This window comes from Bubalus kerabau, chromosome 11 (genome assembly GCF_029407905.1).
Source record: "Bubalus kerabau isolate K-KA32 ecotype Philippines breed swamp buffalo chromosome 11, PCC_UOA_SB_1v2, whole genome shotgun sequence".
In the NCBI taxonomy this organism is placed as follows: Eukaryota; Metazoa; Chordata; class Mammalia; order Artiodactyla; family Bovidae; genus Bubalus; species Bubalus kerabau.
In genome coordinates, this window is record NC_073634.1 from 4,925,846 (window position 1) to 4,941,591 (window position 15,746).

The 15,746-nt window shown below is 47.3% G+C and overlaps 1 non-coding gene across 1 annotated transcript; it reads left to right on the forward strand.

Annotated features, from left to right (window-relative positions):
* The first annotated feature begins 5,348 nt into the window (after window positions 1-5,348).
* Window positions 5,349-5,420, forward strand: TRNAW-CCA (transfer RNA tryptophan (anticodon CCA)). The gene has a single exon. It is a non-coding gene; the product is annotated as a tRNA-Trp (tRNA).
* The last annotated feature ends 10,326 nt before the right edge of the window (window positions 5,421-15,746 follow it).

Here is a 15,746-nt window from a genome sequence, read left to right on the forward strand (position 1 = left end):
TCAGATGGTTTCACTCTTTCTAGAAACTCACCAAGTTATCAGCCTGGGGGACCCCTTCTTTTTCCTACAAAACAAAGGAGCCTGTGCTCAATGAGAAAGTCCTTATACCAAAAGAAAATGGGCAGACGTTTCTTCTCCCTCTATACAAAAACTGATCAGAAATTTTCTGGGCAGTATGTTCTATGTCAGGCTTCCCTGGTGACTCAGTGGTAAAGAAGTGCCAAGGCAGGAGACGCGAGTTCGATCCCTGGGTCAGGAAGAGTCCTTGGAGAAGGAAATGGCAACCCATTCCAATATTCTTGCCTGGAAAATCCCATGGACAGAGGAGCCTGGCAAGCTACAGTTCATAGGGTCCAAAAGATTAGGACACAACTTAGCGACTAAACAACAATGTTCTGTGTTCTATGCCCATCAGGAATGTGAATTAGAAACTGCTTTTAGAATTTCCTTGGGCCACTCCATAGGAGATAAAGGGGACTGGGCTACCATGGGAAAGGAAGCATGATGACAAGTGGCAGTGCCATGCTGGGTATGAGTTGTCTGGGTCAGAAGGAAAGACGATGATGAGGAAGGAGGGCCCTCGGCTAGAAATGCTAAAAGCTCAGCTCCTGTTATGAAATGCTCCGTTATCACTTCAATCAAAGATGTTCATGATGTTCCCGAGCTGGGACACCAGAACAGGTGCCTCAGAGGCTGGTCAGTTCCCAGTGTGGAGGTGAAGGGGCAGAGGCTGGACAATCGCTTCCGAGTGGGCATGCAGAACAAAGAGTCAAACCTCAAGTAGAGGTTTAACTAGTTGACATCTTACACCCCTTCTGGTATAGGGACCTGTGACTAAACTGGGTCTCAGTGGTGTCTTCGGGAGCTGTCTCTTATCCCATGTAATTGTACCAGAAAAGGCCATTTTCACTGAGTCCATTTAAGTTAACATTTTATAGTATTAGGAACAAAAGGACATAGGGGCTCTATCCTGAAAAATACAAATACAGGTTAAGAAATGATAGGAAGTTTGTCACATATTTAACAAAATTTACAATTAAGTGTCGACTGAGGGAAGTCTCATTTTTCTCATGATGTGCCAAGATGCTAATAGAAGCTCACATTCAACCCCATCAAAAAAAGAAAGAAACCAGAGGCTAACTGAATGCTTTTACACTTACCCAGTTTAAAGGAACTTCGACATGCTATTTCCCCCTTTTCAGTTGCCAGTTGTCTAACTCTAAACCCTCATTAGTTCCAAGCTTTGCAGATTCTCTGACATGACTTTCTCATTCCTCCTATCCCGAGTCATTTTTATCACATGGAGTTTCATTGAGCTTTCGATTTGCCTCCTTTTTGCAATGGGTGTAATAAGGCTCTTGCCTTGGGCCAGGCAGCTCCTGCATAGAAAGCCTCCTGTCCTCCTCCCAGGTGGACACAGGACACAGCCACGACTGTCCTTTCACAGGCAGGGGGATGGTTGCACTCGCTGGTGAGAACTGGAGCTGGTGGGGCTGGCGTCCTCTGCCCCTGAAGCTCTGTAGTCACTCCCTGCCCTCAGGTGCCCAGACCTGTCCCCACGAAGGTCTGTCCTCTGGCTTCTCAGGAAGTGACAGTGAGACAAGGCCTTGTAGTGGACCTGAGGCCAGTGGGCAGAGGACATCAGGGGCGGATGACATCGGGCACAGGGGCAGCCCTGGACCGCCAGTGGAGTCTGCAGGCGGCCACGTGGCTGGGTCCAGGTCCTGGGCACAGTGCACTTCCTGAAAGGGCTGCCTGCTCTGAGCGGCAAAGTCAAGGCCAGGCCCGTTCAGGCAACCACCGAGCTCCACGTTGCAGCCCCCACGAAGCCAAGGACCCTGTCCTGCTGACACTTTAGGTGTCTTTAAGTTCATAGAACAAAGAGCTAAGACCCTCCACGGACCTGAGAAAGGGGTAAGAAGAAGCCAATGTCTGTACATGACCAAGAGCCAAAGCTTGCAACACAGAACAAACCATGGTGACTATAAATGTGGGTGAGGGTTGCATCATGAACCAAAGGAAGAAGAGGCTGCTCTGGATCACATCCCACCCGGACATTCTGGAGGCTTCCACCTGTGACTCCAGTCTTGTGGACCCCATGTTCCTCAGGGGCTCTGGGGGACATCTGAAGGTATGGCGAGCAGGTGACCTGGTGGGGCTTCAGCCACATATAATCCCCCTCTGGGAACTATCTTATAATACCCTTCCCTTCCCCCACCCTCTTCTACTCACAGTCAGTGGCAACAGATCTGCCCTTCTCCTGGGGAGGACACAGTTTAGAGGAGTTGAGATTCACATTACATGCCTGATTTGTGTGGTGGCTGTTGTTCAGTCACTAAGTCGTACCCGACTCTGTGACCCCATGGACTGCAACACACCACGCTCCTCTGCCCTTCACTATCTCCCAGAACTTGCTCAAATTCATGTCCGTTGAGCTGGTGATGCCATCCAACCATCTCATCCTCTGTTGCCTCCTTCTCCTGCCTCAATCTTTCCCAGCATCAGGGGCTTTCCGGTGAGTCAGCTCTTCACATTAGGTGGCCAAAGTATTGGAGCTTCAGCTTCAGCATCAGTCCCTCCAATGAATATTCAGGGTTGATTTCCTTTTGGATTGACTGGTTTGATCTCCTTGCAGTCCAAGGGACTCTCAAGAATCTCAGAATCCCCACAACAGCCCAAATGAGGGATTGAAGGCCTCCTCCTGGTGACCTTAGCAGGACAGAGGGTTCCCGCTGCCAGCCGTGGGCCGTGGGCTGGTGCAGCCTTCAGGCCCACACAAGGGATTGTTGTTCAGGGAATTGCTCGGGGCGGCTCGGGGTCACAATGGGGCCTCTGAGGGCACAAAGCGCCTGTGGGCTTGCCAAGTGTTCCTGCACACATGGGCATCTGCCCAAGGCATTTAAAATAGCATGACTCGAGAAAAAGATTTAAAGTGATTTTCCCCTCTCTCCGCATGATCCATGGGCTTTGTTCTGTCTCCATCATATGGTCTTGGCGGCATCTAAGAACTGGGGTGCTGAAGACAGATGCCAGGACTTCTAGCTGTGACCTCTCTCTTCTCTCACAGATGACCTGGGACAATCAGAGTGCCAGACTCTCTACATGGTACCCAGAGAGGTTTGATACATGCAGGGAGTTCAACTTCCAAGATGTCCTTCAGTCTATTTACAGTCAAGGAGAGCCTGGAAGGAGGCAGGCACCCAGGGACGTGATGGGACAAGACATGCCAACAACACGGGATGCCCTGTGTTGCTTGAAGCTCTTTATTTAGTCACTTAGTCCTCATGACAACCCTATGCGGTGGATACTATTCAGATGAAGACTTTAGACACAGAGAGGTTAAAGGATTTACCCAAGGTCACAGGTGAAGTAGGTGTTCCAAGGACCTAGCTCCACATCCCCTAGTGCCACCTGTCATGTGCCACATCTCACAGGATCAGGGGGTGCAGAGCTGCCAGGCAAGTCCCTCAACCCACAACACTGACAGATGATAGTGAAGGTTCCAAACCACACACGGGAGCATCAGGGAAATCCAGGGGGAAGCCCAACCTGCCAAGGAGGTGCGTCTGCGATGAGAGCACCTGGGGGCAGGGAAGCTTCCCCATACAGAGCCAGGGCAGTGATCCGCCAGGTGAGGTAGAGGAGGTGAGGTCTCAGGAGGTTAGGAGGGCCAAGGCATGGCCCTGAAGGTGAGCACCCACTGGATGGTGGCAGCTCTCCTGGTGAGGGATGCTGTGGGTCTGGGCAGTAGAGGGGGTGGTAGGAGAAGAGGGGTGGACAGACACGCTAGGCTGGGAGAGTGATCCCATGGAAGACAGTGGCCTACGGCATGGACCCTGAGCCAGCACACGAGTGTGGCCTCTTACTCAGCCTCACGGCCCTTGCCTGCAGAACAGGAATATTCGTCTTGCCTCACAGGTTGTTGGAAGGATTCAAGGACTTGGTCCAGCTAAGCACCTAAAACCAAGGAAGGCTGAGGGAAGTGCCAGCTGGGCTCATCATGATGGGCACCAAGGAGGGAAAGAGCTAGAATGATCCTGTTTCTAACCAGGGCAGATGATGGTTATTGGCATTGTGTTTATTAATTAACCATGTTCCCCTGACATTGTCATAAATTTGGGTTGATACTTTTGCTTTTCCCCACAAAAGTGAACATTTAGTCAGTAATGACGCACTTTAAAATAGCTTCACCTAGTTTAGGACAGATTGAAATCGTAAGGAAGTAATCACAGTTCAGGCATACAAAATAGGGCCCATGGGCATCAAGGATCTGGTCTCAGACACAGCCTTGCACCACGGACAACTCCAACTTTTTTCTGAACTATATCAAACCAGTTGCTTTTAAACAGTATCTGCCAGCTGCAAACTTGTGGTCTCAAGGTTGTTCCCCCTTCTAATTACACAATAATTTCTGACTCCAGCTGATCCTTACTTCCTGCCAGCTCCAATTACAATTCTTGATCAACAACTCATGTAACTAAACTGTGGCCTTGTGGGCCTTCCTTTGTAAGTTCTCTCCATTTTGTGGTCCAACACAATTCAACTGCTTCTTGAATCTGGGTCTACTGGTCTGCAGTCCTAAAAAAAAAAAAAACACCCAAATGATGCCTCTTTTTCCCAGTTCACCCATGGCTCAGACAGTGAAGAATCTGCCTGCAATGCCGGAGACCAAGGTTCAGTCCCTGAGTTGGGGAGATCCCCTGGAGAAGGGAATGGCTACCCACTCCAGTCTTCTTTTCTGGAGAATCCTATGGATAGAGGAGCATGGTGGGCTAGAGTTCATGGGGTTGCAAAGAGTTGGACACAACTGAGCAACTAACACACATTTTTCCAATCAAGTCTTCATTCCCCAAATTTTGGTTAACATAGTAAACCAGATGTTAATCCCTTGGGAAGGAAGTCACTTCGGCCAGAGCCCTCTGACCACTAAGTGAAGGGCACTGGGAAGGCCAGAAAGGGTCACGGTCATCTGACCAGACCCTTCAGTTCCTCAGTCGCCCTGCATGAGTAGACAGACCTCAGAAGCCTCCCTCCTCCGTCCTGGGGGCAGTGCTGGGAGGGGTCTGGGACATGAAGAATGGGAGGCTGCAGAAGCCAAGAGACTGGCCAGTGCACCCAATGAGTTGGCGCTGGAGCTGGCACTCAGCCACAGGCCTCCCAGTCACCTCCTCTGCCAGCCGCCCACCTTGTTTCCTGCCTCTGCTGCCCGCCTCTTCTCCCTTCCAGTTCTATTAAGATCCAATCGTCATATAACACTGGAGAAGTTTAAAGTGCACAGCATAATGACTGCTCTCTCTATATGCTGTGAAATGCTACCACGGTTAGTTTAATTAACATCTTAATGGGCTTCCCTGGTGGCTCAGAGGTTAAAGCGTCTGCCTCCAATGCGGGAGACCCAGGTTTGATCCCTGGGTTGGGAAGATTCCCTGGAGAAGGAAATGGTAACCCACTCCAGTATTCTTGCCTGGAGAATCCCATGGACAGAGGAGCCTGGCGGGCTACAGTGCACGGGGTCGCAAAGAGTCAGACACGACTGAGCAACTTCACCTTCACCTTCACTCACAGAGTTAACACAATCTTTTCTCCTGTGGATGAGAACTTCTAAGATTTACTCTCTTAATGATTTTCAAATATACAAAAGTGTACTGTCATCTATCATCATTATGCTGTACAATACATGCTTAGGACTTATTTATCTCTTAAGTGGAAATTTGTACCTTTGACCATTTTCACCCAGTTCTCCCACCTCTGCCGCCCGCAACTGCTGGCAACCATAAATCTGATCTCTGTTTCTACTATTTCCTTTTCTTTTCCTGTTAGTTTCCACAGAGAAGTGAGATGATACAGATGTGTTCTTCTCTGTCTTATTTAACTTCCCTTAGCATAAGATACAGAGAAGGCAATGGCACCCCACTCCAGTACTCTTGCCTGGAAAATCCCATGGACGGAGAAACTTGATAGGCTTCTTAGCGACCATGGGGTCGCTAAGAGTCGGACACGACTGAGCGACTTCACTTTCACTTTTCACTTTCATGCATCAGAGTAGGAAATGGCAAGCTGCTCCAGTGTTCTTGCCTGGAGATTCCCAGGGACAGTGGAGCCTGATGGGCTGCTGTCTATGGGGTTGCAGAGAGTTGGACACGACTGAAGCGACTTAGCAGTAGCAGCAGCATAAGATAATCACTGTCTCAGAGAGATACCGGCACCCACCTGTTCACGGCAGAAGCCAAGACAGAAACAATCTGTCTGCTGCCAAGAAACTGAGGGCATCACACCTTCCTCTTTTAGGATACCGCCAATGCTTTCTCCCATATGCACCGTGGCAGGACAGACAGGGAGGAGCTGAATTAGCAACCTGCACTGAAGGCAGGGCCAGAGGTCAAAAAGAGCCATCCCTGTGAGTGCAGGGGGACAGTGCCCAGGCTCTGGAGCCACTAGTAGACCCTGCGGTCTTCAATCTCTGGGGTGAGATCTGATGACAACCTCGTGGATCACCTAAGACCACATCCAGCAGCAGCTGGTGGAAGGCATGGCCGTCCCTGAGAATCACGTGCAGATCACTTATCTTCCTGTATGATGACAATGTGTCCCCACACCCAGCCAGCTCCAACTTTTGGCTGTCCTTCGTTCTACACCCCCAGCCTCTGCTTTTTAAGCCAGCAAGCACCTCGCCCAAGCAGACGCCCTGACTGGTTGCTTCTCTGCAGAACCAGCCCACAACAGGACACAGTGAGGCTAGAAAGACTGAGGGACTCTCACCAACTCCTAGGAGAGCGAGTGGCAGAGGGAGGCAAAGGCCCCGGAGGCCCCTCCTATGACTCATTCCTATCACCCAGGCAGGCAGGGGGAGTGCAGGTAGACAGACTGCATATTTTAGCCAAGCCCTGACTCCTGAAAGCGGGGCAGGGGCCTCCAGTCTCGGCCTACACTCTGCCTTGGGCAAACAGTGACCAGAATGCACCCTGAGATAGCTTGCCTGGGGAGCTGGCCTTGTCACTTAGATGTTCAGATAGGGCTGCCTGCCTTTCACCCTACTCACCTGAGTCAGGTGGGTTTCCAGCCTTTGATTCTGAGGGAGGGTCCCTGACCCTCTCAGGGGGTCTCCCCACAGGGTGTCCTGTATGCACAGCCCCCTAGCTGTACTGGAAGGAACAGGGGTTTCTGGCCTCACCCCCAGGCAGGTGGGGAAGGGTGATGGATGAGAAAGCTGGCCCATGGTCACCTTAGGGCCCATCCTGCCCCTCACCACCTGCTCAGCTCTGTCCTTCCTGTGTTAAACATGAGGGACCTGAGTGGCCAGCATGCATTTTCAATGGGACTGAAGCTAAGAGCTCCCCACCCATTCTCTGCTGTCATCTCACAGCGATCCTACCAGGCAAATGCTATTACTACTTCCACTGTACAGACTCTGGCCCACAGCCTGCTGAGGTCTCTGCTAAGAGGCTGAGATCAGTCCTGAACCAGGTAGGTTGAGCGGGTGCCCAGGCAGGGGAACCACCCCTGAAGAAATGTTCCACCCCCCACAGTCCCATGTCCCCTCCAGGATGGGTCTCCCCAACTCCCCCAGCTACATACAGGTTCTCAGATGCCCCTGTTCACCTTTGGAGTTTCAAAGGGCCAGTGTCCCCTGAAGATGCTTGCATTTCAGCACATGCATGCATGAGTCCTCAGTCGTGTCTGACTCTGCTACCACATAAACTGTAGCCCACCAGGCACCTCTGTCTATGGAATTTTCCAGGCAAGAATACTGAAGTAGGTTGCCATTTCCTTCATCAGAGGATCTTCCTGACCCAGGGATCGAACCCAAGGCTCTCCCATCTCTTGCACTGGCAGGCGGATTATTTTATCATTGTGCTACCAGAGAGCATGTGTGGGCACCAGGACCCCATCCTTCCCACCCAGGATACACTTCCCTCAAGGAGATTGTTCTTCCAGCTAGGGTGAGAGAACAGATCCCCAGGGAGTGGACACCCCCTCACAGCCTGGCTAAAAGGACCTTGTACTTTGTTTGACACAGTCACACCAGCAGATGCGTTCTTGAGTCCCACCGACCTGCCTGGCTCCAGAGTCACCAGGGCCTCGGCCAGCCATGGCGGCTCATCCACGAATTGAAATAGATTTGAGACTCAGGTCTCTTCTCACGTCCCTATTGGTTACCCACTCCAGCACAGTGAGTGACCTCACCTCCTATTTCTAAAAAAAATTTTTTTTAAGGACTAAAAATTTTTAAAGGGAGGAGGAGAAGGAAAAAGGGAAGAAGTTGTTTAGAGGAATCTCCAGCTTGCTTGTCCTCGCTGGGTTCTTTGCTTTCTCCTGGTTCTTCCCATAATACAAACCTACCTCCATCCTCTTGGTCCCTAGGACGTGCTGGCGCGGGGGGCGGGGGCGGGGGGGGCGGAATGGGGGCGGGCCTTCCCTTGCCCGAGCCCCGCCCTCCTCCCAGCATCTCTTACGGCCCACAACCTTCTGCCACCACCTGCTCCCTGCTGGGTTACACCTCAGCCCCTGCTCAGGTCCCTCCCTCCAAACAAGACCAAGGTCAACACCGATGGAGCCACAGAATAACAGCAAGACCCAAATACAAGAAACTAGCAACAGTTCAGTTCAGTCGCTCAGTTGTGTCCGACTCTTTGCAACCCCATGAATCGCAGCACGCCAGGCCTCCCTGTCCATCACCAACTCCCGGAGTTCACTCAGACTCACATCCATCGAGTCAGTGACGCCATCCAGCCATCTCATCCTCTGTCATCCCCTTCTCCTCCTGCCCTCAATCCCTCCCAGCATCAGTCTTTTCCAATGAGTCAACTCTTCGCATGAGGTGGCCAAAGTACTGGAGTTTCAGCTTTAGCATCATTCCTTCCAAAGAAATCCCAGGGCTGATCTCCTTCAGAATGGACTGCTTGGATCTCCTTGCAGTCCAAGGGACTCTCAAGAGTCTTCTCCAACACCACAGTTCAAAAGCATCAATTCTTCGGCGCTCAGCCTTCTTCACAGTCCAACTCTCACATCCATACATGACCACAGGAAAAACCATAGCCTTGACTAGATGGACCTTTGTTGGCAAAGTAATGTCTCTGCTTTTGAATATGCTATCTAGGTTGGACATAACTTTCCTTCCAAGGAGTAAGCGTCTTTTAATTTCATGGCTGCAGTCACCATCTGCAGTGATTTTGGAGCCCCCCAAAATAGTCTGACACTGTTTCCACTGTTTCCCCATCTATTTCCCATGAAGTGATGGGACCGGATACAGCCCCAGTCAAACCAAAAAGACCCCAAAGATCTCCGCCCACTGTGCTCTTCCCCTTCACAGCCAGACTTCCGGGAGAATCGGCTCCAGGCCCGTTCAGAGCTGAGCCACTTAGAGCACGCAGTGGTCACTACCAACCTATGAGCTCCCCAAGACAAATAAGCTGGAATTCAGGTGATAAGACTAACCTCTTCTTTTGTGTGACACCTAGTTTCAGTGGCCTACAGGGAGCCGTGTGCTGATGCCTGGCACCTAACACTTCACCAGCACCCTGACTGGCAGCCACCTTAGGAGAAACTGCGCCCCACAGTCAACCCAAGACGGCGGTAGTGGGCTGTTTGCACAGACGCTGCCCCGCCCATCAGGCTGAGATTCAGGAAGCAGTGCGCCTGCGCCAGACCTGCAGGAACACACCACGCCCTCCATAGCTCAGAAACTATAACTTAGTCCCACCTTTATTGAAAATTATTTCCCTGCAAACATGAAAGAAATTGCAACTCTGAAATCTTGAGTGTAATAGGACAATGCTTCAGACACACACACACAATCAGATATATATTTGAATCTCATTATTTGCAGTAGTTATTTCGGTAAAGTCACCACAGACACTGGCTTAGTAAATAATGAACTACTTCTCCTAAGGTAAATATAGGATCGGGTTCTGTAAGCCTGTGGTCACTACATTTTTACCAGCTGGCAAATACATCATCTGTTCTATCTGTTTCTATTTAAAGGTACCTTGTTTAATGTAATTTGTTGATTCATTCACATTGAACTCATGGTCAACAGCATTCTAATTTATTCTTGAATGAACCTTATTAATACAGGCATTTTCTCTGTAAGGCACATTGCAGCTTTTTGGTACTTAGTCAACAGCAGCCAGCATTATGCTTGGGCACTATTTGAAAAAGCAAAATCACCAACACAAAGCACAAAAATGCAAAACACGTGGCACTAAATGGAGCATGAAAAGGATGCTTGATATCAGGACAAGGGCTGATGGCTAAGGTTGAACAGGAAGGCAGAGCATCACCTGTTCAACCTTAGCCAAAAGTTGTATATCAGGCTAGTCAAGTTCCTAAGTAGTCTGCACATGTCCACAAATGACTGTAGAAGTGCCACGAGGGTTGATTTGGGGGTTACAGGTAAATATTAGCAAGTGGGTCAACTCACAATACAGAACCAGAATTAATGAGAGGCAATTGTACATATGGCTTCCTTGGTGGCTCAGTGGTAAAGAATCTGCCTTCCAAACAAGAGACACAGGTGCGATCCCTAAGTCAGAAAGATCCCCTGGAGAAGAAAATGGCAGCGCACTCCAGTACTCTGGCCTGGGAAATCCCATGGACAGAGGAGTCTGGCAGGCTACAGTCCATGGGGTCTCAAAAAGTCAGACACAACTGAGCAACAACAACAATAATTGTACATATCGTTGAGGAATACATGACTGAAGTTGGATACAAGACATTTGGCAGATACAAGACCTTTGTGAGTTTATCCTCCCAGTTTGTGGTTTGGCTTTTTGTTTTCTTAATACTGTCTTTTGAAAAGCAGAAGATTTTATGTTCATGAAGACTGATTTACCAAAAATCAGTCACCACCTGCTCCCTACTGGGTTACACTCAGTAACAGCACATTTTTGTGCTGTTTATGTTTCTAAGACACCTCAGTCTTTGCCTACCCCAAAATCTTGAAGATTCTTTTTCCTACACTATCTTCTAGAAATTCTATTGATCTAACTTTTATGTTTAGATCTACGTTCCATTTTCAGTTAATTTTTGTGTGTAGCCTAAAGTAAGATCAATATTTTTTTTTTCTTGTACAAATATCCAAGGCTTCTAGCACTACGTGTTGAAAAGACTATCCTTTTCCTCACTGAATTACCTTGGAGCCTGGGTCACAAATCAGTTGGCCGTATTTGTCAAAAATGGTTTCACAATATACGTGTAGGTCTATTTCTGGATTCTCTTTTGTGTACCCCCTGATTTGTTTCTATCTTTTAGTCAATACCACACTGTTGTACTTCTTTAATAAGCCTTGAAATCAGCTATTGTAAGCCCTCTTTTTTCTTCTTTTCAAAATTGCTTGACTCTTCTAGGTCTTGTACATTTCCATATCAATTTTCCGCCTAATGAGTCTATGATTGGGATTGCACTGAATCTACAGATCAATTTTGGGAAAACTGACATCTTAACAATATGAGTCTTCTAATCTTTAAATGTGGCATATCTCTCCATTTATTTAATCTTCTTTAACTTCTCAGCAACTATTTTTTCATGATCTTACACACATTGTTAATATCCTTCCTTTTATGCTACTGTGAATGACATTTTCATTTTTAAATGTTTGGTGCTATCTGTGGAAATGTAATTGATTTTTGTATACTGATCTTGTATGACCTTGCTAAACTCATTTAATAATTCTAATAGTTTTCATAGATTCTGTAGGATTTTATATAGATACAATCATGTCATCTGTGAATAAAGACATTTTATTTTTTCCTTTTCAATTTAGGTGCCTTTCATTTCTTTTCCTTGCCTTGTGACACTGTCTAGGACCTCCATTAAAACACTGAATAGTTATAGTGAGAGTGAGTATTCTTGCTTTGTTTCTAATCTCAGAGAGAAAGCATTCAGTCTTTTGCTACTAAACAAGGTACTTGTTGGATGTATCTCACAGATGGTTTTTGTCAGGCTAAAGTTGTTGAGAAGAGAAATTTGTATGCAGGTCAGGAAGCAACAGTTAGAACGGGACATGGAACAACAGACTAGTGCCAAATAGGAAAAGGAGTACGTCAAGGCTGTATATTATCACCCTGCTTATTTAACTTATATGCAGAGTACATCACGAGAAACGCTGGACTGGGAGAAGCACAAGCTGGAATCAAGATTGCTGGGAGAAATATCAATAACCTCAGATATGCAGATGACACCACCCTTATGGCAGAAAGTGAAGAGGAACTAAAAAGCCTCTTGATGAAAGTGAAAATGGAGAGTGAAAAAGTTGGCTTAAAGCTCAACGTTCAGAAAACGAAGATCATGGCATCTGGTCCCATCACTTCATTGGAAATAGATGGGGAAACAGTGGAAACAGTGTCAGACTTTATTTTGGGGGGCTCCAAAATCACTGCAGATGGTGACTGCAGCCATGAAATTAAAAGACGCTTACTCCTTGGAAGGAAAGTTATGTCCAACCTAGATAGCATATTCAAAGGCAGAGACATTACTTTGCCAACAAAGGTTCATCTAGTCAAGGCTATGGTTTTTCCTGTGGTCATGTATGGATGTGAGAGTTGGACTGTGAAGAAGGCTGAGCACCGAAGAATTGATGCTTTTTGAACTGTGGTGTTGGAGAAGACTCTTGAGAGTCCCTTGGACTGCAAGGAGATCCAAGCAATCCATTCTGAAGGAGATCAGCCCCGGGATTTCTTTGGAAGGAATAATGCTAAAGCTGAAACTCCAGTACTTTGGCCACCTCATGCGAAGAGTTGACTCATTGGAAAAGACTCTGATGCTGGGAGGGATTGGGGGCAGGAGGAGAAGGGGACGACAGAGGATGAGATGGCTGGATGGCATCACTGACTCAATGGACGTGAGTCTGGGTGAACTCCGGGAGCTGGTGATGGACAGGGAGGCCTGGTGTTCTGCGATTCATGGAGTTGCAAAGAGTCGGACACGACTGAGCGACTGAACTGAACTGAACTGAAAGTTGTTAAAGTTTCTGTTTTTTATTTTCTGAGAGATTTAACCATGAAAAGTTGCCGAATTTAGTCAGATTTGTCAAATGCTTTTTCATCATCTGTTGAGATAATCAAATGGGTTTTCTTTAGTCTGTTAATATGGGGAATTACATCAGTTGACTTTTAAATGTTAAACTAACTTCGCATTGTAGAATAAGCTCCACTTGGTCATGATGTATTTTTAATGGATTTGTAGAAAAATGGTTTTTGTTGAATTCAACCTTCTAATATTTGCCAAAGATTTTGTGTCTTTTGTGTCTTGGCTTATAAGGTTTGTTGTTCTATAATAGTCTTGTAATGTGTTTGTCTAGTTTGAATATTAGGGTAAGGCCTGTCCCATAGAATAAGTTGAGAAGTTTTCTCTCCTTTTCCATTTTCTGAATTGTGCAGGATTGGTATTATTTTCTTTCTAAAATGTTTGGTTAAATTAAACTGCACCTGAAGTTTTATTTGTGTGATAGCTCACATCTATAAGGAGGTCTAAAAGCTGCTCGGAAGTTCTAAAATGTGGTCTAGAAGTTCAAATGGGGAATCTCCTGGAGGGTCACTGAAGGGTAATGTGGATGGGCTGTTTGATGAAGGAATCTCAACATCACTATCTATCCCAAGAAAGCTACTCCTTTGCAGGTCACTAATTAACTCCTCCTTACTGCATGTAGTTGACCTGGGGTCAACCCCAGTCTTCCTCGACCTCTCCTCAGCTGTTGATACCATTGGGCCTCCTTGCTTTGACACTGCTTCCTTCCTGGGCTTCAGTGACTTCACACTGTCCTGTCTCCCGTCTATTTCTCTGGCTTGGTGACCTGCAGCATTCCATGTGAAGCTACCTTGCTTTCTGCTTTGTGTCCACATTCTTCGTTGAAGAAATCACTCACATCCATGGGAAAGATGCCTTAGTCCATTTATCACCTCCCTTTATCTCAGCTCCAGATCTATGGACACAACTGCCTACAGAGTCTTTTAACCCCTGAAAGTCATGTCTCCATTTGATTGAGCTGTTTATATCTTTCAGTAGAGATTTATTGTTTCCCCCTTAGCAATTTTGCACATTGTCTGTAATGTGTGTTCTTGTGTTCTTTATAATTTGTGTTGCTATCATGGCTAGAATCTCTTTTATGTTACTGGTCATTCTGGGACACTGGCCACTTGACAATTTCCTATGGGGTTGTCTGTATCTGGCCATCCTAAGCCTCCCTTGTATTTGCTCTAAGAGTTTGTCCATTGATCTTCTTGGACTATGTAGGAGGACCATGTCCATTACAAATGAAGACTGTGTCAACCCCAGAGACAGAACTAACGGTGGAGGAGTGGGCATGCATGTCCTATTTTATCCTTAAATGGAAGGAATATTTCTAAGGCCCTTAAGTTCCAGGTTTACTGTGGTCTGTACAATGAATCACATTAAGGAAATTCTCTTTCCTCCTAGTTTGCCAAGAGATTCTTTTCAAGAGTGTGTATAACTTTGATCAGTGTTTTGGGCCTCTCTTGGAGCAATCCCAAGATTTTCTCTTTTAAGCTGTTATTTGTTACAAAGAGTTGGACACAACCAAATCGGCTTAGCACGCACGCACTACTAAATTAAACTGATAGACTAGTGAACCAATCAGAAGCCATTGTTCTGGCAGCCTCCTGGACACCCTAACCCCATCATGTGATGATTTCTCCTTCTCAGGGAATCAGACAGAGAGAATAAACCAGGGCTCATGTTCTCAGGCTGGTTTCACCAGGATCTGTGAAGCTCACATAGCAGCATTGTGTAGGTCTGCACACTTTCCATTTCTGACCAGTCTTTGAAGATCAGGCTTGCTTATTGTTTAGAGAACAGTTTCATTCTTCATATTCTGAAGGAGGAAGGAGCCAAGGTAGGCTGTGCTCCAGACCTGTGATTTCTGCTTTCAGAAAGCTAGCACTCAGAACACCCCACCCCCACCCTCAGTCATGCCCTTGAGACCTGGCTATGGATTGTGGCCAAACCCCTCCAGTTCACCTCTGGACCAAGGGTGCCACCGACACGGGAGCCCAGGACATTCAGGCTCAGGAGAAACTGCACCTTGGGTAGAGAGATGGCTAGGGATGAGCAGTCCTTTGGCCTCCATGTCTTGTTGTCTTGAAACTTTGCTCCCAGACAGCAAAGGAATCAAAGTAAAGCTTTACACAGAAAGAGGAATAATTCCAGCAGGAGCCAACATACTAATGCTGTAGTGTTCTTTATGTAAGCCATGATTTATTTGGGATTTTTCTTTGGATGCACATGTGGGGTTGATAGAGTTGTCTTTTTGTGTGTTGCCCAGACTTGGGAAGCTTTAAAGAAATACAGCCCTGGACCCAAGCCCTGGAGATTCTCATCCATTTTCCCCAAGGTTAATACAAGAATCTGTACCTTTAAGAAGCTGATTAGAGTGTTATTATCATTTTTTAACCATTTTTAAAATGTTATTTTTAGTTGCACTGGGTCTCCAATGCTGCGTGTGGGCTTTCTCTAGTTGCAGAGAGCGGGTATTCATTATGGTGTTCAGGCTTCTCCTTCTGATGGCTTCTCTTGTTGCAGAGCACAGGCTCTAGGGCATGCAGACTTCAGTAGCTGCAGAATGTGGGCTCAGTAGTTGTGGCTTTTGGGCTCTAGAGCTCAGGCTCAGTAGTTGAGGCACGCATGCTTTGTTGCTCAGTGGCATGAGGTATCTTCCCGGACCAGGAATCAAACCCCTGTCCCCTGAATTGGCAGGTGGATTCTTACCCACTGCACCACCGGTGAAGTCCATT